Source organism: Oncorhynchus clarkii, chromosome 19, assembly GCF_045791955.1.
Source record: "Oncorhynchus clarkii lewisi isolate Uvic-CL-2024 chromosome 19, UVic_Ocla_1.0, whole genome shotgun sequence".
Lineage (NCBI taxonomy): Eukaryota > Metazoa > Chordata > Actinopteri > Salmoniformes > Salmonidae > Oncorhynchus > Oncorhynchus clarkii.
This window is the reverse complement of record NC_092165.1, coordinates 3,818,408-3,844,563: the sequence shown is the minus strand read 5'-3', so window position 1 is coordinate 3,844,563 and position 26,156 is coordinate 3,818,408. Positions and strand designations below refer to the sequence as shown.

Here is a 26,156-nt window from a genome sequence, read left to right as displayed (position 1 = left end):
GACAGGCATAATCACCAGTGCTACAATAACATATCGCACACATCCGGGTTATCAGAAGACCAAAATGTATCTCTGAGGCCTTAATTGACTTATAAACAGACCCCAGTCATTCATCTGATAAGTAAAAAAAAATGGAAATAGTCTCAAATCTCCTTCTCAACACGAAACTCAATAGAACTCCGAATTTAACACATTCCTAGCTTATTTTTAACATCAAGATCAGGGGAGAGCGCGAACGCAGTCCCCCACTACCAGAACTTATGCAATCGAGATTTCCACATTTGAGAAATTCGCAGGGGTCAGCACAGCCGGAGTGCAATGGCTGAGCCTCGCCCTGGGTGAACCGCCTTCGTGATCACGGTGTCTCCCTTGCCAGGTAAGTATGAGTTGTACACGTTGGTAGAGGAGTACTCCTTCCAGGACAAAGGTGTTTGACTCACGGTTACCACTTCTACTACTGATAATACCACATCATATTGAACAGGGTTTAATGACGTTTACGAATACAGTTGCGGACAAGGCGAAAAAAAAGTAATACATTTTGTTTTACTATATTATATCACGGACCGATCTTTTTCCCATCATGCAATACGGTAGAAATTATATATGCATTGAATTTGTTTTCTAAATGTCCGTCTACATAATCACATTCATTGGTGAACAACTGTAGCCTAATATATTTGTCAGTATTCAGAGATCGCAAGTAAACAATTCAACTTGAACAAAAATGGGGGAATGTTTATCCGACTGGTCGCTCAGGAGCCAAAAGCAGATGACGTCAGACGTATGGAAGACATGTGACTTGAGCTCGTAGGAAGAGGAAGGAGTCAGCGCTGCGTCGATGTGACGAATAATATAGTCTACTATATACTGTATATACTGTATATATATATATATATATATATATATATATATATATATATATATATATATATTTATATATATATATGGTAATATATATATTGTTCCTGATTGCTTGGTAGAGTGTAAACAACACAAAATAAATTATAGGTGCACCAGAGAGTTGAGTGTACAAATTATTTTTAAAAATATATATTATTTAGGCCATTGTTTACTGTAGGCTAATTATTCAAGAGAATGCTTGAATGTATTTAAATGCAGGGCTAGTAGGTTGTGTGATGAAATGAAGTAAGAGTAAGGACTAATTGATAACAGGCCAGAAAGCTGAACAACACCAGCATAATGACATACGAGAGAGTCTGCTCCAATGAAGAACAACAAATGGTACAGGTATTTTATAAAGGGCTACAGCAAAGCAAAATAAAAAATAAGTGTCAATAAGTTAAAAGGACATTAGGGTCACATGATCAAGGTGGGGTAGCGGGAGGGAGCCTAGTGGTTAGAGTTGCTGGATCGATCCCAGAGCTGACAAGGTAAAAATCTGTCGTTCTGCCTATGAACAAGGCAGTTAACCCACTGTTCCTCGGTAAATAAGAATTTGTTCTTAACTGACTTGCCTAGTTAAATAAAGGTGAAATTAAAATACATCTAAATCGCCAAGCTCCTAAAACCATTCTTCTCAAAAAGGGACGACGCAAATTACCACCATGCAAATGAATAATTGGTTTAGGAGACAAGATAAGAATCTAGTCTATTAAAACAGACAGAGCAGGTCATCTTGATTGTGCGACCTTTGTGACCCTTTAAGCAATGGGAGGGTGTAGATAAGGATGTTCTTATGCACAACATGTAACGTTTTTCTTCTGGTGAAAGAGAGGAGGACCAAAATGCAGCGTGGTCATCTTTATACATCTTTAATGAAAGATGAACAATATACAAAACAAGAACCGTGAAAAACCAAAACAGTCCTATCTTGTGTAACAAACACAAAGACAGGAAACAAACACCCACAAAAACCCAACGCAAAACAGGCTACCTAAATATGGTTCCCAATCAGAGACAATGACTAACACCTGCCTCTGATTGAGAACCATATCAGGCCCAAACACAGAAACAGACAAACTAGACACACAACATAGAATGCCCACCCACCTCACGTCCTGACCAACACTAAAACAAGGAAAACACACAAGACCTATGGTCAGAACGTGACAAAACGCAACTCAGCGTTGCCTGGATACAGACTGTAACCATGTATTGTGTGGTTACGGCACCACAAAAACCCGGAGGACTTTGTTTTTAGGGCTATGACACTCACAGCCATGATAAAAATGTCATCGTAACACATGGGCTGTCATGTATTATTGCTCAAATATACCACGGCTGTTAGCCAATCAACTTTCAGGGCTCAAAACCACCCAGTTATTAATACAAAATATACTGCAGAATAATGACATGTTTGTAGGTACCGAGTACACCGTTGTGTTTCCTAGTCCCCGCTTCGTGTGATGGCCGTTGAAGTTGAACAAGGACATCAGGCCGTAGGTAAGGAGCCTGAAAGTTTAGACCAGAGCCACATAGGGAGCCACATAGGGCACTATACATAGGAAGTACTTTGTGAATTGAACACTTTCAAACTGCTGAGGAGATAAGGTTCTTGGATGTACCGTCTTTGTTGCAGACAGTTTGTATCACTAACGATACCTTTAAAATGACGTTCTTATTGGATCTATTCTGAAAATATGACACACCTGTCCATGACCTTGTCGGCACAGTCCTTTGTGTCCTTACCACTAATGTTGCTTAACCTTACAATATGTGCCAAGAGACATTGTTTGAAACATCGGAAGTGATGCAGTAACCTCTGTCTCAGTATGACTACTTAAGAAAAATATCTACAGGCATTGCTTATAAGACTGAAATTAACTAATTGTATAGCGTTCGGTAGTGTGAAAAATGCTGACTATTTCTACAGTGTAAATGAAATGTCAAAATAAATGTACATTTCAACATGAGATTCTGTGCATCTACACTTTGGAGCTGCTTGTCTAGTTGCTCAAAGTCTTCCTCCACCTCCATCCTCTTGACATGGAACTCAACGAGTCTTGGGGCTCTGATCTCCCAACACGTTTCCACCTTCTCCAATATCTCCACCAATATAGTTAATTAAGACACACTTCTGAAATTCTGAAAGGAGAACATTTTGTTGACACTGTGGAAATATGGGGTTGTCACACGCAAGAGGATCCTGACGGACCAGATTGTGATTGCAATTTTTTTTCTTTACATTTTACTTGCAATAAAAGATTGCGATAATAATAATTGACATAATAATAATAATAATACATATAGTTCGACGTTTTAATAATATTCTATATTCTAATGGATTCAGTGTTTAACTTTAAACACAAGTTTCAAGTTGATAGTAAATGTTTGGTCATTCCACAAAATAGGTGCCTTTTGAATTAGTGCGTCATTTATGCATTAAATATCAGAGAGAATCAAAAGACACACATTTCGTGGAACAATCCTCTTACTGTCATTATTCAGGAGAAACAGCTCTGGTCTTGTGGAGGGAATGGGAGGGGTGAGAGCTGCGATGCTATTGGCGCCGTTGGGAGGGAATGGGAGGGGTGAGAGCTGCGATGCTATTGGCTCCGTTGGGAGGTAATTGGAGGGTGAGAGCTGCGATGCTATTGGCTCCGTTGGGAGGGAATGGGAGGGTGAGAGCTGCGATGCTATTGGCTCCGTTGGGAGGGAATGGGAGGGTGACAGCTGCGATGCTATTGGCTCCGTTGGGAGGGAATGGGAGGGTGAGAGCTGCGATGCTATTGGCTCCGATGGGACTGGCATGTAGAAACATGGAATAAATCTTCAAAATTCAAAGCCAACTCAGTGTCAACCCAGAGATAAACAGCTAAAAAAAATATTTTTTATAAATCTACAAACTACCAAACATATTTTAAGGATAGTTTTAATCTTCAGTTATCAAGTATAATTTCTGCTCATCGTAAGGGACCTAGCGCTGATGAGCGAAAGCAACCCTGTCGTGTGCATGTTGTCTGTGTGTGCTCTTTAGTTACTACAGTTGAAGTCGGAAGTTTACGTAAACCTTAGCCAAGTACATTTAAACTCAGTTTTTCACAATTCCTGACATTTAATCCTAGTAAAAATTCCCTGTTTTAGGTCAGTTAAGATCACCACTTTATTTTAAGAATGTGAAATGTCAGAATAATACCAGAGAGAATGATTTATTTCAGCTTTTATTTCTTTCATCACATTCCCAGTGGGTCTGACATTTACATACACTCAATTATTATTTGGTAGCATTGCCTTTAAAATGTTTAACTTGGGTCAAACGTTTCAGGTAGCCTTCCACAAGCTTCCCACAATAAATTGGTTGAATTTTGGCCCATTCCTCCTGACAGAGCTGGTGTAACTGATTCAGGTTTGTAGGCCTCCATGCTTGCAAACGTTTTTTCAGTTCTGCCCACACATTTTCTATAGGATTGAGGTCAGGGCTTTGTGATGGCCACACCAATACCTTGACTTTGTTGTCCTTAAGCCATTTTGACACAACTTTGGAAGTATGCTTGGGATCATTGACCCATTTGCGACCAAGCTTTAACTTCCTGACTGATGCCTTGAGATGTTGCTTCAATATATCCACCTAATTTATTTTCCTCATGATGCCATCTATTTTGTGAAGTGCACCAGTCCCTCCTGCAGCAAAGCACCCCCACAACATGATGCTGCCACCCCCGTGCTTCACAGTTGGGATGGTGTTCTTCGACCTGCAAGCCTCCCCCTTTTCCTCCAAACATAATGATGGTCATTATGGCCAAACAGTTCTATTTTTGTTTCATCAGACCAGAGGACATTTCTCTAAAAAGTACGATCTTTGTCCCCATGTGCAGCTGCAAACCATAGTCTGGCTTTTTTATAGCGGTTTTGGAGCAGTGACTTCTTCCTTGCTGAGTGGCCTTTCAGGTTATGTCAATATAGGACTAGTTTTACTGTGGATATAGATACTTTTGTACCTGTTTCCTCCATCATCTTCACAAGGTCCTGTGCTGTTGTTCTGGGATTGATTTGCACTTTTCGCAGCAAAGTACATTAGTCTCTAGGAGACAGAACACATCTCCTTCCTGAGTGGTATGACGGCTGCGTTGTCCCGTGGTGTTTACACTTGCGTACTATTGTTTGTACAGATGAACGTGGTACTTTCAGGCGTTTGGAAATTGCTCCCAAGGATGAACCACACTTGTGGAAGTTTACAATTTTTGACTGATTTCTTTTGATTTTCCCACAAAGAGGCACTGAGTTTGAAGGTAGGCCTTAAAATACATCCACAGGTACACCTCCAATTGACTCAAATTATGTCAATTAGCCTATCAAAAGCTTCTAAAGCCATGACATAATTTTCTTAAATTTTCCAAGCGGTTTAAAGGCACAGTCAACTTAGTGTATGTAAACTTCTGACCCACTGGAATTGTGATACAGTGAATTATAAGTGGAATAATCTGTCTGTAAACAATTGTTGGAAAAATGACTTGTGTCATGCACAAAGTAGATGTCCTAACCGTCTTACCAAAGGTATAGTTAAGAAATTTGTGGAGTGGTTGAAAAACTAGTTTTAATAAGGACTAAAACCTATGAACACAAGCATTACACTACACCCACAATAACATCTGCTAAAAATGTGTATGCGACCACTAACATGTGATTGGGCGTGAGAATTGCCCCTGGGTGTGAGAATTCATCAGTGAAAAATATATTGAGAAAGGTTGGTAAACCAATACATAGTCAGGGTTACGGTCAATTCCATTTAAATTCCACTCAATTCAGGAAATAGACTGAAATTCTAATTCTAATTCTAATTCTAATTCTAATTCTAATTCTAATTCTCCTCAATGCTTTTCAATGAGGACGATTTGGATTTGGAATCTGGTTGACTTTCTGACCTGACTGGAATTAAAATGGAAGTGACCCCCAACCATGTACATAGTCACTATGAAAATATAGACCTTCGTGAAAAGTTTTTAGTAAAAGTGAAATATTGTGTTTATTATCCTGTAGTGTTTTAATCTATGAGTGTCTGTGTGTCTCTCTCTCTTTCGCTCTCTGTGTTTCTGTACATGTGATTGCTCCTGTGTGTGTGTGTGTGTGTGTGTGTATGTGTACCTCTCTCTCTCTCTCTCTCTCTCTCTCTCTCTCTCTCTCTCTCTCTGTCTCTCTCTCTCTCTCTCTCTCTCTCTCTCTCTCTCTCTCTCTCTCTCTCTCTCTCTCTCTCTCTCTCTCTCTCTCTCTCTCTCTCTCTCTCTCTCTCTCTCTCTCTCTCTCTCTCTCCCTGTGTGTGTAGATCTCTGTCCAGACACCATTGGATGACTGCCAAGCTAGGAATAATTCTACAGGGACCTGTTGGTCTTCATGTAGATACAGCACCTTGACTTTTTCCACATTTTGTAACGTTTCAGCCTTATTCTTAAACTATTTTTTCCCTCATCATCCTACAAACACTACCCCATAATGACATCACAATACCCCATAATGGCATCACAATACCCCATAATGACATCACAATACCCCATAATGACAAAGCAAAAATGGGTTTTTAGACATTTTGGCAAATTTATTTAAAAATAACTACCCGGAAATATCACATTTGCATAAGTATTCAGACCCTTTACTCAGTACTTTGTTGAAGCACCTTTGGCAGTGATTACAGCCTCGAGTCTTCTTGGGTACGACGCTACAAGCTTGGCACACCTGTATTTGTGTAGTTTCTCTCATTCTTCTCTGCAGATCCTCTCAAGTTCTGTCAGGTTGGACGGGGAGTGTTGCTACACAGCTATTTTCAGATCTCTCCAGAGATGTTCGATCGAGTTCAAGTCCGGACTAGTCGGGCACTGCGAATGTCTTTGGGGAAACTGGCTCTGAGAATGGTTGTGTTGATATTCAGCCCGTCTCATGAACCTCTAACAGATCAACACTGTACAGTGACTTCTGTACAGACTGTAACGTAACAAGATGTGAAAAAAGTCAAGGTGTCTGAACACTTTTCGAAATGCCCTGTATATATACCACAGCATATCATTACTGTAATATATTCTAAATATATACCACAGAATATCATTACTGTAATATGTTCTACATATATACCACAGCATATCATTACTGTAATATGTTCTACATATATACCACAGCATATCTTTACTGTAATATGTTCTACATATATACCACAGCATATCTTTACTGTAATATGTTCTAAATATATACCACAGAATATCATTACTGTAATATGTTCTACATATATACCACAGCATATCATTACTGTAATATATTCTAAATATATACCACAGAATATCATTACTGTAATATGTTCTACATATATACCACAGCATATCTTTACTGTAATATGTTCTACATATATACCACAGCATATCATTACTGTAATATGTTCTACATATATACCACAGCATATCTTTACTGTAATATGTTCTACATATATACCACAGCATATCTTTACTGTAATACATCTAGTGTAGTCAGTCTGTTAAGGTGAGGTGTTGTAAATGTAGTGTAGTCAGTCTGTTACAGTGTGGTGTTGTAAATGTAGTGTAGTCAGTCTGTTAAGGTGAGGTGTTGTAAATGTAGTGTAGTCAGTCTGTTACAGTGTGGTGTTGTACATGTAGTGTAGTCAGTCTGTTAAGGTGAGGTATTGTACATGTAGTGTAGTCAGTCTGTTAAGGTGAGGTGTTGTACATGTAGTGTAGTCAGTCTGTTAAGGTGGGGTGTGTATGTGTGTATGTGTGTGTGTGTGTGTGTTAGTGAGAGAGACAGATCCTATGTCAATAAGCTATAAGGCCCTATGTTACTACAGTATATAGAGTAGGTACCCTCAAATAACACCATATTCCCTATATAGTGCACTACTTTAGACCAGAGCCACATAGGGCACTATACAGTATATCCCTGATACTTCTCGTCACCCTCCCCCCTTCACCCTCCTCCCCTCTCCCTCCACCTCCCCCCTCTCTCCCTCCTCCCCTCTCCCTCCACCTCATGTCTCAACACAGGAAGACATGGACCTTACGGGTAGAAGACAAAACATCTGAGGTTTGTTACGTTCTTTTATAATTTAATGTAGAAAAGTGTTGTGGAGAAGTTAGGCTTTCATAGAGAGACAGATCATTTAAGGGAAAGACACCTGAAGAACTGTAAAGTTAATGCAATACTGATTTCAACTTTCAAGAATGATAAGTTTAGTTTTATTTACATTGGTGTTGATTCATATTTATTAGCCTAATCAATATGATCCAAAGTGATGTCATTGGCTACAGGGATATGAGGTAGAGTATTATTGGTAAAAGCGTCTGACAGCGCATTATCGTGATTATTATCCGCATGACGAAACTGCGTTAGAAGAAGTGCATCGGAATTACGTAAATCTGTCACTAAAGAAAACACTCTGTTTCGTCAAGTCAGTCAAGTAAAAGTGACGTGCAACAATGGGCATAGAAACTATTTGAATGTTGGGCTAAATCAACGTTGAAAATGCTTTCTGGCGACACCGATCAGGAAAGTGGTGGTCCGTTTTGCTCACTGCTGTGCGCTCGATATAACTTGGCCGGTGCACCGTTGCAGAATGTTAACCACTGGTTTAGTCGTTGTCGCCACACCTTTCTTCTGAATACACACCCCGGTGCAACGGGCGAGATAAACTGATCTCACCACATGTGAACTCAAGCAGCGCGTGGATGTATTCACTAAGAGCACTATTCCAATTTATGAATTGACGCCTTTCTTATGCACGCTTTTCCTGCGCACTTCTCATTAGTTTGTATTCAGACTTACCTTGTTAAGTTGCATAATGGGCTTTGCAGGCGTGGTTCCCTTGCATTGAAAACCCACTTGCTTGCCAACAGATTTTTTGGTGAAGTTTTCATTAATTTCAGTTAAACCATGTCTCTAAATACGGTGTACCTTTAATTCGATTTTTTTTGTAGACAGACCAGAGTACATGGAGAGAACGGGTACAGAATATAGGGATCAATGAAACAATGGCATCTATGCATCTTCGTCTTCGTTTCAGCACCAACTGGTAGATTTAAAAATACTCCGATTTTGTAGATTATTTAGGTACATTTTAGGGTTAGGGAAGTATGTATGAATCATTAAAAAAAACTGGTCTGGAGAACCTTTACACGGGAAATATATTGATGAATAAAACAATTACAGCGGTTTGATTCATCCTGAAAGTTGTCATTTTCAAGTTCAATCCATGAAACATTGGAAGGTGTAAAAAAAAGTGTACAATAGGGGTTGAATAGGGAGGGTCCTATACATCTGCCCCTAATTCTCACTAATCATGGAACTGTATAACAACGGTCCAGTCGTCGTGAACCGAGCACCAGGCGACAGGTTTAACCCGCTACGTCGGGTCTGAGTTCCATAACGATAACGATGTTAACGACCCTCAGGAACAACTGACGTGACAGAGGACAGAAAGGTGAACGGAATGGAATGATGCAACAATGGAGGATACAATTAGAAGGAAACGAACACTCAAGTGACAGTTATAAATGTATGTGGGTATTACTGAAGGTGGTTCTCGATAGTGAATGACATTTAACATGATACAAATTGCCCTATAACATTCTGAAGCGCATACATCAATTTGGCAGGTTCGGACCGACAGAAGCCTGTAGTTCAGGTGTCCGAATTGCATTCACGCCAATTATGAGGGCATGCCAGTAGCGGTGAGTGGGTAAAATCACTGTTAATTCACGTCTTTTGACCGAGAGATAGGCTATAGGCCTAAAGGCCGAAACAATAAGAAGACACATTGGCAGAATAAATTCAACCACACTTTTGTTTTATCACAAAACCGGAAAGCAACATCTGTCTGGTTAAATCCACACAACACATTGTATTTAACAGACTGTTACATGACCTACAGCAGGGTCAAGCAAGTTCATGTTTTCGACATATTCGGACGACTAAACAATTATTGATTTAGAACCACAGAGTTACCGCACATTACGAAGAACAGTTCATGGTCCTGGTTTATGTGTGTGTGTGTGTGTGTGTGTGCGCGCGCGCGCGCGCGCGCGTTCGTACATGTAGAAAAAACATGTTGACTCATCCTACTTGTTGAGAAACGCCAATGCCATCCTCCTCTCGTTCATGTTGACAAAACGGTGTATCACTCTGTCATACAGTACCTGCTTTTATTTTTCGTTGTCCTAGGCTACATGTCTAAAATGATTGCTCGCTAACCTGACCTCCATTCATGGTCAACGTTAGCTAGTTGACATTAGCCTTCTACATCTATCTACATGTTGAACTTCCATCCTCTCGGGCCAGGTGCACACCAACGTAAGAATCAATGGTTGGATCAGAACCGCCGTTATATTCATTAGCCAGCATGGAGAATTGAGTAAAACCACAAGTTCAAATCCCCATCTCCATCCGTGGCTAATTTAGGAAAGGGACAATTTTAACTAGCTAGTCACCAGAAGACAACAACACAACAAGATGCAACAATTCAAGTTGTTTCTGTCAATTGTTTGTGCGCCAGGACCATTCACAGTTGAGCTCGCACAGTGTAGCTCAACGCTGATTGGCTAATTTCTTATACTTTTTTAATCAAGGGCCAGATGCTCGCTGGCATCCCTTTGCCTTCAATGCTACGGACAACAATGTAATACTCTTTTTGACCACACAGCATCAGAAACATGGTCTACATGTAGAGAGACAGAGGGGGCGCTGTTTCACTGTCCAGACAGCATCAGATACATGGTCTACACATACTGAGACATAGGGGGCGCTGTTTCACTGTCCAGACAGCATCAGATACATGGTCTACACATACTGAGACAGAGAGGTGCTGTTTCACTGTCCAGGCAGCATCAGATACATGGTCTACACATACTGAGACAGAGGGGGTGCTGTTTCACTGTCCAGACAGCATCAGATACATGGTCTACACATACTGAGACAGAGGGGGTGCTGTTTCACTGTCCAGACAGCATCAGATACATGGTCTACACATACTGAGACAGAGAGGTGCTGTTTCACTGTCCTGACAGCATCAGATACATGGTCTACACATACTGAGACAGAGGGGGTGCTGTTTCACTGTCCAGACAGCATCAGATACATGTTCTACACATACTGAGACAGAGGGGGTGCTGTTTTCACTGTCCAGACAGCATCAGATGCATGGTCTACACATACTGAGACAGAGGGTGTGCTGTTTCACTGTCCAGACAGCATCAGATACATGGTCTACATGTAGAGAGACAGAGGGGAGCTGTTTCGCTCGCTCGAATGCTTTCTCCTGTGCGATACATTACGCCTCTTGTGAATTGAAGGACAATTATGAAGCACAGAGAGATGAAAGATACAATATTTTATGTATTTAAGAACAAACGTATTGGTCTTTGGGGGGGGGGGGGGGGGAGCCTGGCTTTGGTTGGTATAGAATAAATACCTGTTATGTTACCGGTCTGTAACGTCTACTACCGTCTGTCAATCTAAACTGTAACGTCTACTTGGTGAATGTTATAATGTCGACTACCGTCTGTCAATCTAAACTGTAACGTCTACTTGGTGAATGTTATAATGTCGACGACCGTCTGTCAATCTAAACTGTAACGTTGACTTGGTGAATGTTATAACGTCTACTACCGTCTGTCAATCTAAACTGTAACGTCTACTTGGTGAATGTTATAATGTCTACTACCGTCTGTCAATCTAAACTGTAACGTCTACTTGGTGAATGTTATAATGTCGACTACCGTCTGTCAATCTAAACTGTAACGTTGACTTGGTGAATGTTATAATGTCTACTACCGTCTGTCAATCTAAACTGTAACGTCGACTTGGTGAATGTTATAATGTCGACTACCGTCTGTCAATCTAAACTGTAACGTCTACTTGGTGGATGTTATAATGTCGACTACCGTCTGTCAATCTAAACTGTTACGTTGACTTGGTGAATGTTATAATGTCGACTACCGTCTGTCAATCTAAACTGTAACGTTGACTTGGTGAATGTTATAATGTCGACTACCGTCTGTCAATCTAAACTGTAACGTTGACTTGGTGAATGTTATAATGTCTACTACCGTCTGTCAATCTAAACTGTAACGTTGACTTGGTGAATGTTATAATGTCGACTACCGTCTGTCAATCTAAACTGTAACGTCTACTTGGTGAATGTTATAATGTCGACTACCGTCTGTCAATCTAAACTGTAACGTCTACTTGGTGAATGTTATAATGTCGACTACCGTCTGTCAATCTAAACTGTAACGTCTATTTGGTGAATGGTATAATGTCGACTACCGTCTGTCAATCTAAACTGTAACGTCTACTTGGTGAATGTTATAATGTCGACTACCGTCTGTCAATCTAAACTGTAACGTCTACTTGGTGAATGTTATAATGTCGACTACCGTCTGTCAATCTAAACTGTAACGTTTTTTAAGTTGTGTGTACCCCAGGGTAGACTAGCTGTTGTTATGAAGTCAGGGGATCCAACCAGGTAGACTAGCTGTTGTTATGGAGTCAGGGGATCCATCCAGGTAGACTAGCTGTTGTTATGGAATCAGGGGAGTAGACTAGCTGTTATGAAGTAGACTAGCTGTTGTTATGGAGTCAGGGGATCCAACCAGGTAGACTAGCTGTTGTTATGGAGTCAGGGGATCCAAACAGGTAGACTAGCTGTTGTTATGGAGTCAGGGGATCCAACCAGGTAGACTAGCTGTTGTTATGGAGTCAGGGGATCCAACCAGGTAGACTAGCTGTTGTTATGGAGTCAGGGGATCCAACCAGGTAGACTAGCCGTTGTTATGGGGTCAGGGGATCCAACCAGGTAGACTAGCTGTTGTTATGGAGTCAGGAGATCCATCCAGGTAGACTAGCTGTTGTTATGGAGTCAGGGGATCCAACCAGGTAGACTAGCTGTTGTTATGGAGTCAGGGGATCCAACCAGGTAGACTAGCTGTTGTTATGGAGTCAGGAGATCCATCCAGGTAGACTAGCTGTTGTTATGGAGTCAGGGGATCCAACCAGGTAGACTAGCTGTTGTTATGGAGTCAGGGGATCCAACCAGGTAGACTGGTTGTTGTTATGGGGTCAGGGGATCCAACCAGGTAGACTATCTGTTGTTATGGAGTTAGGGGATCCAACCAGGTAAACTAGCTGTTGTTATGGAGTCAGAGGATCCAACCAGGTAGACTAGCTGTTGTTATGGAGTCAGGGGATCCAACAAGGTAGACTAGCTGTTGTTATGGATTCAGGTGATCCAACCAGGTGGACTAGCTGTTGTTATGGAGTCAGGGGATCCAACCAGGTAGACTAGCTGTTGTTATGGAATCAGGGGAGTAGACTACCTGTTATGGAGTAGACTAGCTGTTGTTATGGAGTCAGGGGATCCAACCAGGTAGACTAGCTGTTGTTATGGAGTCAGGGGATCCAACCAGGTAGACTAGCCATTGTTATGGGGTCAGGGGATCCAACCAGGTAGACTAGCTGTTGTTATGGAGTCAGGAGATCCATCCAGGTAGACTAGCTGTTGTTATGGAGTCAGGGGATCCAACCAGGTAGACTAGCTGTTGTTATGGAGTCAGGGGATCCAACCAGGTAGACTAGCTGTTGTTATGGAGTCAGGAGATCCATCCAGGTAGACTAGCTGTTGTTATGGAGTCAGGGGATCCAACCAGGTAGACTAGCTGTTGTTATGGAGTCAGGGGATCCAACCAGGTAGACTGGTTGTTGTTATGGAGTCAGGGGATCCAACCAGGTAGACTATCTGTTGTTATGGAGTTAGGGGATCCAACCAGGTAGACTAGCTGTTGTTATGGAGTCAGGGGATCCAACCAGGTAGACTAGCTGTTGTTATGGAGTCAGGGGATCTAACCAGGTAGACTAGCTGTTGTTATGGAGTCAGGGGATCCAACCAGGTAGACTAGCTGTTGTTATGGAGTCAGAGGATCCAACCAGGTAGACTAGCTGTTGTTATGGAGTCAGGGGATCCAACCAGGTAGACTAGCTGTTGTTATGGAGTCAGGGGATCCAATCAGGTAGACTAGCTGTTGTTATGGGGTCAGGGGATCCAACCAGGTAGACTAGCTGTTGTTATGGGGTCAGGGGATCCAACCAGGTAGACTAGCTGTTGTTATGGAGTCAAGGGATCCAACCAGGTAGACTAGCTGTTGTTATGGGGTCAGGGGATCCAACCAGGTAGACTAGCTGTTGTTATGGAGTCAGGGGATCCATCCAGGTAGACTAGCTGTTGTTATGGAGTCAGGGGATCCAACCAGGTAGACTAGCTGTTGTTATGGAGTCAGGGGATCCAACCAGGTAGACTAGCTGTTGTTATGGAGTCAGGGGATCCAACCAGATAGACTAGCTGTTGTTATGGAGTCAGGGGATCCAACCAGGTAGACTAGCTGTTGTTATGGAGTCAGCTAATTAGGATCCAATCAGGTAGACTAGCTGTTGTTATGGGGTCAGGGGATCCAACCAGGTGGACTAGCTGTTGTTATGGAGTCAGCTAGTGGGGATCCAAATCAAATTAATAATTTTGGGCTGTGTATGTTTAAATGCAGCAAGAAGTGTCTGAACTCTGACCACAGACAGTAAAAGTGTGGTAATTGTTAATTGTTTTTCAATGTTCAGAAATATTGACTGTTCTGTTATTGCTTATTGTAGCTGAGTGAGCTGTGACTTACATCTAAAATGAGTCTCTCTGGGGGGAGAGAGGAGGGGACAACTGCCTCTGAAATGAGCCTCTCTGGGGAGAGAGAGGAGGAGACCACTGCCTCTAAAATGAGTCTCTCTGGGGAGAGAGAGGAGACCACTGCCTCTAAAATGAGTCTCTCTGGGGAGACAGAGGAGGGGACCACTGCCTCTAAAATGACTCAAGACACAAGTTCTAAGAGGTAAGAAATGAATTTTCAAAATATACAGTTCTCTTATATCAAACTAATGAAAGTGTTCCCAAATTACTTACAGTGGGGCAAAAAAGTATTTAGTCAGCCACCAATTGTGCAAGTTCTCCCACTTAAAAAGATGAGAGAGGCCTGTCATTTTCATCATAGGTACACTTCAACTATGAAAGACAAAATGAGAAAAAAAATCCAGAAAATCACATTGTAGGATTTTTAATGAATTTATTTGCAAATTATCGTGGAAAATAAGTATTTGGTCACCTACAAACAAGCAAGATTTCAGGCTCTCACAGACCTGAGAGGCTCCTCTGTCCTCCACTCGTTACCTGTATTAACGGCACCTGTTTGAACTTGTTATCAGTATAAAAGACACCTGTCCACAACCTCAAACAGTCACACTCCAAACTCCACTATGGCCAAGACCAAAGAGCTGTCAAAGGACACAAGAAACAAAATTGTAGACCTGCACCAGGCTGGGAAGACTGAATCTGCAATAGGTAAGCAGCTTGGTTTGAAGAAATCAACTGTGGGAGCAATTATTAGGAAATGGAAGACATACAAGACCACTGATAATCTCCCTCGATCTGGGGCTCCACGCAAGATCTCACCCCGTGGGGTCAAAATGATTACAAGAACGGTGAGCAAAAATCCCAGAACCACACGGGGGGACCTAGTGAATGACCTGCAGAGAGCTGGGACCAAAGTAACAAAGCCTACCATCAGTAACACACTACGCCGCCAGGGACTCAAATCCTGCAGTGCCAGGCTTGTACCCCTGCTTAAGCCAGTACATGTCCAGGCCCGTCTGAAGTTTGCTAGAGAGCATTAGGATGATCCAAAATATAAATTTTTGGTAAAAACTCAACTCGTCGTGTTTGGAGGACAAAGAATGCTGAGTTGCATCCAAAGAACACCATACCTACTGTGAAGCATGGGGGTGGAAACATCATGCTTTGGGGCTGTTTTTCTGCAAAGGGACCAGGACGACTGATCCGTGTAAAGGAAAGAATGAATGGGGCCATGTATCGTGAGATTTTGAGTGAAAACCTCCTTCCATCAGCAAGGGCATTGAAGATGAAACGTGGCTGGGTCTTTCAGCATGACAATGATCCCAAACACACCGCCCGGGCAAAAAAAAGTGTGGCTTCGTAAGAAGCATTTCAAGGTCCTGGAGTGGCCTAGCCAGTCTCCAGATCTCAACCACATGTTGCCCAGCAACAGCCACAAAACATCACTGCTCTAGAGGAGATCTGCATGGAGGAATGGGCCAAAATACCAGCAACAGTGTGTGAAAACCTTGTGAAGACTTACAGAAAATTTTTGACCTCTGTCATTGCCAACAAAGGGTATAGAACAAAGTATTGAGATAACATTTTGTTATTTACCAAATACTTATTTTCCACCATAATTTGCAAATAAATTCATAAAAAATCCTACAATGTGATTTTCTGGATTTTGTTTCTCATTTTGTCTGTCATAGTTGAAGTGTACCTATGATGAAAATTACAGACCTCTCTCGTCTTTTTAAGTGGGAGAACTTGCACAATTGGTGGCTGACTAAATACTTTTTTGTCCCACAGTAAAATGTAGGTCTATATCATTCATTAAAAAGGCCAGAAATGGATTTACCAATTCCAGACTGTAGCTTTAAAAGAAGCATCAGGACTTCTAGAAGTTCCACTATACAGTTGTTAAAAGGATGTAGATGAGGTATTGATGAGATGATCTGTCTCCCTGTTTTGTTCAGTGTCCAGAAGCCCAGATCAGAGTCACCTACAACCATCCTGCTATCAATGAAGAGTGATCAGCCACCTGCTTTCAGCCAGGAACCATTACCAGATGACAATAAGGAAGTGGAGAGTTTGGACAGTGAGGATGCATTAAAGATCACACACAACCTTCTGGACAGAAGAAGTAAGACTGTTTCATACAATATCACAAAGAATGGTACAAAGGCCCTTATAAAACAAACACATTAACTTATGAGTCCCAACTCTCATTGTTTTCCTACAGGTGCAACTCTTCTGACAGTCCAACAAGACATTAAGGCTAAACTGCAACACAAGTATCAACACATATCTGAAGGAATTGGACACCATGGAAACCAAAATCTGTTCAATGACATCTACACAGAACTCTACATCACAGAGGATGGAAGTGGAGGGCTCAATAATGAACATGAGGTTAGACAGATAGAGATGGCATCCAAGAAACAACCCACACAAGAGACACCAATCAAATGCAACGACATCTTCAAGCCGTTACCTGGACAAGACAAACCAATCAGAACTGTGCTGACCAAAGGAATCGCTGGCATTGGAAAAACAGTCTCTGTGCAGAAGGTCATCCTTGACTGGGCAGAGGGAAAAGCAAATCAGGACGTTCATTTCATGTTTCCTCTTCCTTTCCGTGATCTGAACCTGAAAAAGGACCAATACAGTCTGATGCAACTTCTTTCCCACTACTTCCCAGAGCTGAAAGAGATTGACAGCATTGAAGATGGTGAAACCAAAACTGTTTTCATTTTTGATGGTCTGGATGAGTGTCGGCTTCCTCTAGACTTAACAAATGATGAGAAGTGCTGTGATGTCACGATGCCAACCTCAGTGGACGTGCTACTGACAAACCTCATCAAGGGGAATCTGCTTCCCTCTGCTCTCCTCTGGATAACCACACGACCCGCAGCAGCCAATCAGATCCCTCCTGAGTGTGTTGACCAAGTGACAGAGGTACGAGGGTTCAATGATCCACAGAAGGAGGTGTACTTCAGGAAGAAAATCACAGATCAGAATCTGGCCAATGAAATCATCAAATACATGAAGACATCAAGGAGCCTACACATCATGTGCCACATACCAGTCTTCTGTTGGATATCAGCCACAGTCCTTGAGATGATGCTGAAAGAGACAGAGAAGGATGAAGTCCCCAAAACTCTGACCCAGATGTACTCACACTTCATGCTCATCCAAATCATTGTGAAGAACAGGAAGTACAACAAAGCCACAGAGACAAGCCCAAAGGAACTGTCTCAGTCAGACAAAGAGATGATCCTGAAACTGGCAAAGCTGGCTTTCCAACAGCTGCAGAAGGGCAACCTGATCTTCTACGAGGAGGACCTGAGAGTGTGTGGTCTTGACGTCACAGAGGCATCAGAGTACTCAGCATTGTGTACAGAGATCTTTAAAAAAGAATCTGGGCTGTACCAAGAGAAGGTCTACAGCTTTGTGCATCTGAGCATTCAGGAGTTTCTAGCAGCAGTGCATGCTTTAGAATCATGTCTGGACAAGAAGGAAAATGTTTTTCCCACCACTAGTGATGATGAAGAGAAGGAGTCAATCCAGTTGTCTGACTTACACAGGAGAGCAGTGGACCAGGCCTTGAAGAGTGAGAATGGACACCTGGACCTGTTCCTCCGCTTCCTTCTGGGTCTCTCACTGGAGTCCAATCAGAATCTGTTACGAGGCCTTCTGACACAGACAGGAAGTACCACACGGAGCAATAAGAAAACAGTTGAGAGAACAGTCAGGTACCTTTCAGACATCATCGAGGAGGAATCCTCACCAGAAAGGATCATCAACTTGTTCCACTGTCTGAATGAACTTGGTTCCAACTCTCTAGTTGAAGACATGCAGACCTCCCTGCGATCAGGAACTCTTTCAGAAACAAGACTAAAACCTGACCAATGTTCAGCCCTGGCCTACCTGTTACTGATGTCAGAGGAGGTGCTGGAGGAGTTTGACCTCAAGACATACAACACATCAGAGAAAGGTTATCAGAGGTTGCTGCCGATAGTGAAAACCTGCAAGAGAGCACTGTGAGTTCTGTTATTGAGTTGATGTGTATACAGTATCATTATAATGAAGGATTTGTATATCTAATAGACTATATCCTCTCTCCAGACTGGAGCACTGTGAGTTATGTTATTGAGTTGATGTATACAGTATCATTATAATGAAGGATTTGTATATCTAACAGACTATATCCTCTCTTCAGACTAGCTGGCTGTAAACTCACATATGAATCCTGTGAGACTCTGGCCTCAGCTCTGCAGACACCAAACTCCCCCCTGATAGAACTGGACCTCAGCTACAATGACCTGGGAGACAGAGGAGTGGAGCTGCTCTGTGTTGGACTAACCAGTCCACTCTGCAACATACAGACACTAGTGTGAGTTAAATATCTTCAGTATGAGTTATTATGTGGATGTTTTAAACATGTGTTAATCATGTGTTCTTCTGCCCTCTAGTCTAGGTCAGTGTGGTCTGACAGAGGGTTGCTGTTCAGATCTGGCCTCAGTCCTGAGTTCACCCAACTCACAACTGAAACAGCTGCAGCTGAGAGACAATGACCTGCAGAACTCAGGAGTTACATTGCTGTCTGCTGAACTGGAGGATCCAGACTGTAAACTAGACACACTGGGGTAAGTACAGGTGTTTCAGTCAGGTCGGTACTGAGCTGAGTTACACTGCTGTCTGCTGGACTGGAGGATCCAGACTGTAAACTACACACACTGAGGTGTGTGTGTGTGCGTGCGTGTGTATGGGTGTGTGTGTGTGTGTTGCAAGCGTTCAAGTTTGTCCTCTACTCCCCTCTAGTCTAGGTCAGTGTGGTCTGACAGAGGGTTGCTGTTCAGATCTGGCCTCAGTCCTGAGTTCACCCAACTCACAACTGAAACAACTGGAGCTGAGAGACAATGACCTGCAGGACTCAGGAGTTACACTGCTGTCTGCTGGACTGGAGGATCCAGACTGTAAACTACACACACTGGGGTAAGTACAGCTGTTTCAGTCAGGTTGGTACTGAGGTGAGTTACACTGCTGTCTGCTGGACTGGAGGATCCAGGCTGTAAACTACACACACTGTTTCAGTCAGGTCGGTACTGAGCTTGGTAAAACAGGAGACACTGTAGTCCCATCCGATGATACCCCCGGACAGGGACAAACAGGCAGGATATTACCCCACCCACTTTGCCAAAGCACAGCCCCCACACAACTAGAGGGATATCTTCAACCACCAACGTACCATCCTGAGACAAGGTTGAGTATAGCCCACAAAGATCTCCGCCACGGCACAACCCAAGGGGGGGCGTCAACCCAGACAGGAAGACCACGTCAGTGACTCAACCCACTCAAGTGACACACCCCTCCTAGGGACTGCATTGAAGAGCACCAGTAAGCCAGTGACTCAGACCCTGTAATAGGGTTAGAGGCAGAGAATCCCAGTGGAGAGAGGGGAACCGGCCAGACAGAGACAGCAAGGGCGGTTCGTTGCTCCAGTGCCTTTCCGTTCACCTTCACACTCCTGGGCCAGACTACACTCAATCATATGACCCACTGAAGAGATGAGTCTTCAATAAAGACTTAAAGGTTGAGACCGAGTCTGCGTCTCACACATGGGTAGGCAGACGATTCCATAAAAATTGAGCTCTATAGGAGAAAACCCTGCCTCCAGCTGTTTGCTTAGAAATTCTAAGGACAATTAGGAGGCATGCGTCTTGTGACCGTAGCGTACGTGTAGGTATGTACGGCAGGACCAAATCGGAAAGATACGTAGGAGCAAGCCCATGTAATGCTTTGTAGGTTAGCAGTAAAACCTTGAAATCAGCCCTTGCCTTAACAGGAAGCCAGTGTAGGGAGGCTAGCACTGGAGTAATATGATCACATTTTTGGGTTCTAGTCAGAATACTAGCAGCCGTATTTAGCACTAACTAAAGTTGATTTAGTGCTTTATCCGGGTAGCCGGAAAGTAGAGCAAAGCAGTAGTCTAACCTAGAATTGACAAAAGCATGAATACATTTTTCTGCATCATTTTTGGACCAAAAATGTCTCATTTTTGCAATGTTATTTAGATGGAAAAAAGCTGTCCTTGAAACAGTCTTGATATGTTCGTCAAAAGAGAGATCAGGGTCCAGAGTAACGCCAAGGTCCTTCACAGTTTTATTTGAGACGACTGTACAACCATCAAGATTAATTGTCAGATTTAACAGAAGATCTCTTTGTTTCCTGGGACCTAGAACAAGCATCTCTGTTTTGTCTGAGTTTAAAAGTTTAGAAGTAGCCACTTCCTTTGTCTGAAACACAGGCTTCCAGGGAGGGCAATTTTGGGGCTTCACCATGTTTCATCAAAATGTACAGCTGTGTGTCATCCGCATAGCAGTGAAAGTTAACATTTTGTTTTCGAATTACATCCCCAAGAGGTAAAATATATAGTGAAAACAATAGTGGTCCTAAAACGGAACCTTGAGGAACACTGAAATTTACAGTTGATTTGTCAGAGGACAAACCATCCACAGAGACAAACTGATAACTTTCCGACAGATAACATCTAAACCAGGCCAGAACTTGTCCGTATAGACCAATTTGGGTTTCCAATCTCTCCAAAATAATGTGGTGATCGATGGTATCAAAAACAGCACTAAGGTCTAGGAGCACAAGGACAGATGCAGAGCCTCGGTCTGACGCCATTATTAAAAAGGTAATTTACCGCCTTCACAAGTGCCGTCTCAGTGCTATGATGGGGTTTAAAACCAGACTGAAGTATTTCGTATACATCGTTTGTCTTCAGGAAGGCAGTGAATTGCGGCGCAACAGCTTTTTCTAACATTTTTGAGAGGAATGGGAGATTCGATATCGGCCGATAGTTTATATTTTCTGGGTCAAGGTTTGGCTTTTTCAAGAGAGGCTTTATTCACTTTTAGTGAGTTTAGTACACATCCGGTCGATAGAGAGCCGTTTATTATGTTCAACATAGGAGGGCCAAGTACAGGAAGCAGCTCTTTCAGTAGTTTAGTTGGAATAGGGTCCAGTATGGAGCTTGAAGGTTTAGAGGCCAAGACTATTTTCATAATTGTGTCAAGAGATATAGTACTAAAACACTTGAGTGTCTCTCTTGATCCTACCTCCTGGCAGAGTTGTGCAGAGCTTTGGAGGAATACGCAGATTTAAAGAGGAGTCCGTATTTTGATTTCTAATGATCATGATCTTTTCCTCAAAGAAGTTCATGAATTTATCACTGCTGAAGTGAAAGCCATCCTCTCTTGGGAATGCTGCTTTTTAGTTAGCTTTGCGACAGTATCAAAATAAATATGTTGTGTATCTCTCTGCAGGCTGTCTGGCTGTCTGGTCACAGAGGAGGGCTGTGCTGCTCTGTCTTCAGCTCTGAGGTCAAACCCCTCCCACCTGAAAGAGCTGGACCTGAGCTACAATCACCCAGGAGACTCTGCAGGGGAACTGCTTTCAGCTGCTCTGGTGGATCCCACATATAAACTGATGAAGCTGAAGTAAGTCAGAATAGATGTCCTAATAGTGTGAGCAGCGGTTGTGTCATATGTACAGTCGTGGCCAAAAGATTTGAGAATGACACAAATATACATTTTCACAAAGTCTGCTGCCTCAGTGTCTTTAGATATTTTTGTCAGATGTTACTATGGAATACTGAAGTATAATTACAAGCATTTCATAGGTGTCAAAGGCTTTTATTGACAATTACATGAAGTTGATGCAAAGAGTCAATATTTGCAGTATTGACCCTTCTTTTTCAAGACCTCTGCAATCCACCCTGGCATGCTGTCAATTCACTTCTGGGTCACATCCTGACTGATGGTAACCCATTCTTGCATAATCAATGCTTGGAGTTTGTCAGAATTTGTGGGTTTTTGTTTGTCTACCCGCCTCTTGAGGATTGACCACAAGTTCTCAATGGGATTAAGTTCTGGGGAGTTTCCTGGCCATGGACCCAAAATATCAATGTTTTGTTCCCCGAGCCACTTAGTTATCACTTTTGCCTTATGGCAAGGTGCTCCATCAGGCTGGAAAAGGCATTGTTTGTCACCAAACTGTTCCTGGATGGTTGGGAGAAATTTCTCTCAGAGAATGTACTGGTACCATTCTTTATTCATGGCTGTGTTCTTAGACAAAATTGTGAGTGAGCCCACTCCCTTGGCTGAGAAGCAACCCCACACATGAATGGTCTCAGGATGCTTTACTGTTGGCATAACACAGGACTGATGGTAGCACTCACCTTGTCTTCTCCGGACAAGCTTTTTTCCGGATGCCCCAAACAATCGGAAAGGGGATTCATCAGAGAAAATGACTTTACCCCAGTCCTCAGCAGTCCAATCCCTTTACCTTTTGCAGAATATCAGTCTGTCCCTGATGTTTTTCCTGGAGAGAAGTGGCTTCTTTGCTGCCCTTATTGACACCAGGCCATCCTCCAAAAGTCTTTGCCTCACTGTGCGTGCAGATGCATTCACACCTGCCTGCTGCCCTATCTGAGCAAGCTCTGTACTGGTGGTGCCCCGATCCCGCAGCTGAATCAACTTTAAATCAAATCAAATCAAATCAAATTTTATTTGTCACATACACATGGTTAGCAGATGTTAATGCGAGTGTAGCGAAATGCTTGTGCTTCTAGTTCCGACAATGCAGTAATAACAAGTAATCTAACTAACAATTCCAAACTACTGTCTTGTACACAGTGTAAGGGGATAAAGAATATGTACATAAGGATATATGAATGAGTGATGGTACAGAGCAGCATAGGCAAGATACAGTAGATGGTATCGGGTACAGTATGTACAAATGAGATGAGTATGTAAACAAAGTGGCATAGTATAGTATAAAGTGGCTAGTGATACATGTATTACAGTATATACGTATGCGTATGAGATGAATAATGTAGGGTAAGTAACATTTATATAAGGTAGCATTGTTTAAAGTGGCTAGTGATATATTTACATCATTTCCCATCAATTCCCATTATTAAAGTGGCTGGAGTTGAGTCAGTGTCAGTGTGTTGGCAGCAGCCACTCAGTGTTAGTGGTGGCTGTTTAACAGTCTGATGGCCTTGAGATAGAAGCTGTTTTTCAGTCTCTCGGTCCCAGCTTTGATGCACCTGTACTGACCTCGCCTTCTGGATGATAGCGGGGTGAACAGGCAGTGGCTCGGGTGGTTGATGTCCTTGATGATCTTTATGGCCTTCCTGTGACATCGGGTGGTGTAGGTGTCCTGGAGGGCAGGTAGTTTGCCCCCGGTGATGCGTTGTGCAGACCTCACTACCCTCTGGAGAGCCTTACGGTTGAGGGCGGTGCAGTTGCCATACCAGGCGGTGATACAGCCCGCCAGGATGCTCTCGATTGTGCATCTGTAGAAGTTTGTGAGTGCTTTTGGTGACAAGCCGAATTTCTTCAGCCTCCTGAGGTTGAAGAGGCGCTGCTGCGCCTTCTTCACGATGCTGTCTGTGTGAGTGGACCAATTCAGTTTGTCTGTGATGTGTATGCCGAGGAACTTAAAACTTGCTACCCTCTCCACTACTGTTCCATCGATGTGGATAGGGGGGTGTCCAGGCGCTTGCTGAACTTTCTTGGGCGCCCTGAAGCCTTCTTCACAACAATTGAACTGCTCTCCTTGAAGTTCTTGATGATCCGATAAATGGTTGATTTAGGTGCAATCTTACTGGCAGCAATATCCTTGCCTGTGAAGCCCTTTTTGTGCAAAGCAATGATGACGGCACGTGTTTCCTTGCAGGTAACCATGGTTGACAGAGGAAGAACTGTGATTCCAACCTACTTTTGAAGCTTCCAGTCTGTCATTTGAACTCAATCAGCATGACAGAGTGATCTCCAGCCTTGTCCTCGTCAACACTCACACCTGTGTTAATGAGAGAATCACTGACATGATGTCAGCTGGTCCTTTTGTGGCAGCGCTGAAATGCAGTGGAAATGTTTTTTCGGGATTCAGTTCACTTGCATGGCAAAGAGGGGCTTTGCAATTAATTGTAATTCATCTGATCACTCTTCATAACATTCTGGAGTATATGCAAATTGCCATCATACAAACTTAGGCAGCAGACTTTGTGAAAATTAATATTTGTGTCATTCTCAAAACTTTTGGCCACAACTGTAGTGTAGTAGGTTCAGTGACATGATGGTAGAATTAAGAGGAAGTCTACCCAGCAGGCAGAGCACTCCAACACAGCATACATCATCACCACATGAATACTCTTCTTCTGCATCTCTGATATCCTGTTGGAATTGTACTCCGTTCTGTACGCAGTAGGTAGGATAGAATACCTGTATGTCTCTAGTAATGAATTGTACTCCGTTCTGTACGCAGTAGGTAGGATAGAATACCTGTATGTCTCTAGTAATGAATTGTACTCCGTACTGTACGCAGTAGGTAGGATAGAATATCTGTATGTCTCTAGTAATGAATTGTACTCTGTTCTGTATGCAGTAGGTAGGATAGAATACCTGTATGTCTCTAGTAATGAATTGTACTCCGTTCTGTATGCAGTAGGTAGGATAGAATACCTGTATGTCTCTAGTAATGAACTGTACTCCGTTCTGTATGCAGTAGGTAGGATAGTAATGAACTGGGATAGTGCACCAGAACACAACAATATGGTTTAAATGTTGACTGCTTTATTAGGTCTTTGTCAGTCAATAACCTGTTTCTCCTACAGTGTGGATCATGGTGGAGAGTGCAGGCTGAAATCAGGGCTGAGGAAATGTAAGTCTCTTCAATCCTAATTAACTGCATATTCAGCACTATAGTAACATATTAACTAATCAATACTTGTTCTGTAACTACAAAACACAATATTTTATATGAAGATGTGGTTTGATTAAGCTCTCATTTTGTCTACAGATGCCTGTCATCTCACCCTGGACCCAAATACAGCACACCCACACCTGATACTGTCTGAGGGGAACAGGAAGGTGACACGGGTGGTGGAGGACCAGCATTATGAAGACCATCCAGACAGATTTGATTGTCTTTATCAGGTTCTCTGCAGAGAAGGCTTATCTGGGTGTCGTCATTACTGGGAGGTGGAGATGGATGGTACCGGGGCAGTCATTGGTGTGGTGTACAGAGGAATGAAGAGGAAGGGAAGGGGGGTTGACAGTGACATTGGAGGCAATAAGAAGTCCTGGTGTTTATTCTGCTCTCATAGTGGTTATTGCTTTTACCATCCTGGAGTCTGTTGCAGATCCATCCCTGGCCCTGTTTCTAACAGAGTTGGAGTGTATCTGGTCAGCTGGTACTTTGTCCTTCTATAGTGTGTCCTCCTCTGGTACACTGACACACCTTTACACAGAACACACCACATTCACTGAACCCCTCTATCCTGGGTTTGGCGTTTCCTCCTCCTCAGTGACCTCAGTGACCCTGCGTCAGATAGATGACCAACACATTCAGAGGTGAGTCAAATAGCAATGTTTCATCATGTGTTTTCCTCTGGAATCATTCCTACAGTTAGATTAGTAGTAGTGGTGTGTTTTAATGTGTTCTGTTGGACCTACAGACAGTTAGATTAGTAGTAGTGGCGTGT

General features: G+C 42.7%; 1 non-coding gene and 1 pseudogene across 1 annotated transcript; one reads left to right on the top strand and one right to left on the bottom strand.

Moving 5' to 3' along the window:
* Positions 1–220: 220 nt before the first annotated feature.
* LOC139375575 (U1 spliceosomal RNA) lies at positions 221–384 on the bottom strand. The gene has a single exon (XR_011627827.1). It is a non-coding gene; the product is annotated as a U1 spliceosomal RNA (small nuclear RNA).
* A 16,602-nt stretch (positions 385–16,986) lies between these two features.
* Positions 16,987–26,156, top strand: part of LOC139374592 (NACHT, LRR and PYD domains-containing protein 3-like) — a 47,011-nt pseudogene continuing 37,841 nt past the window's right edge.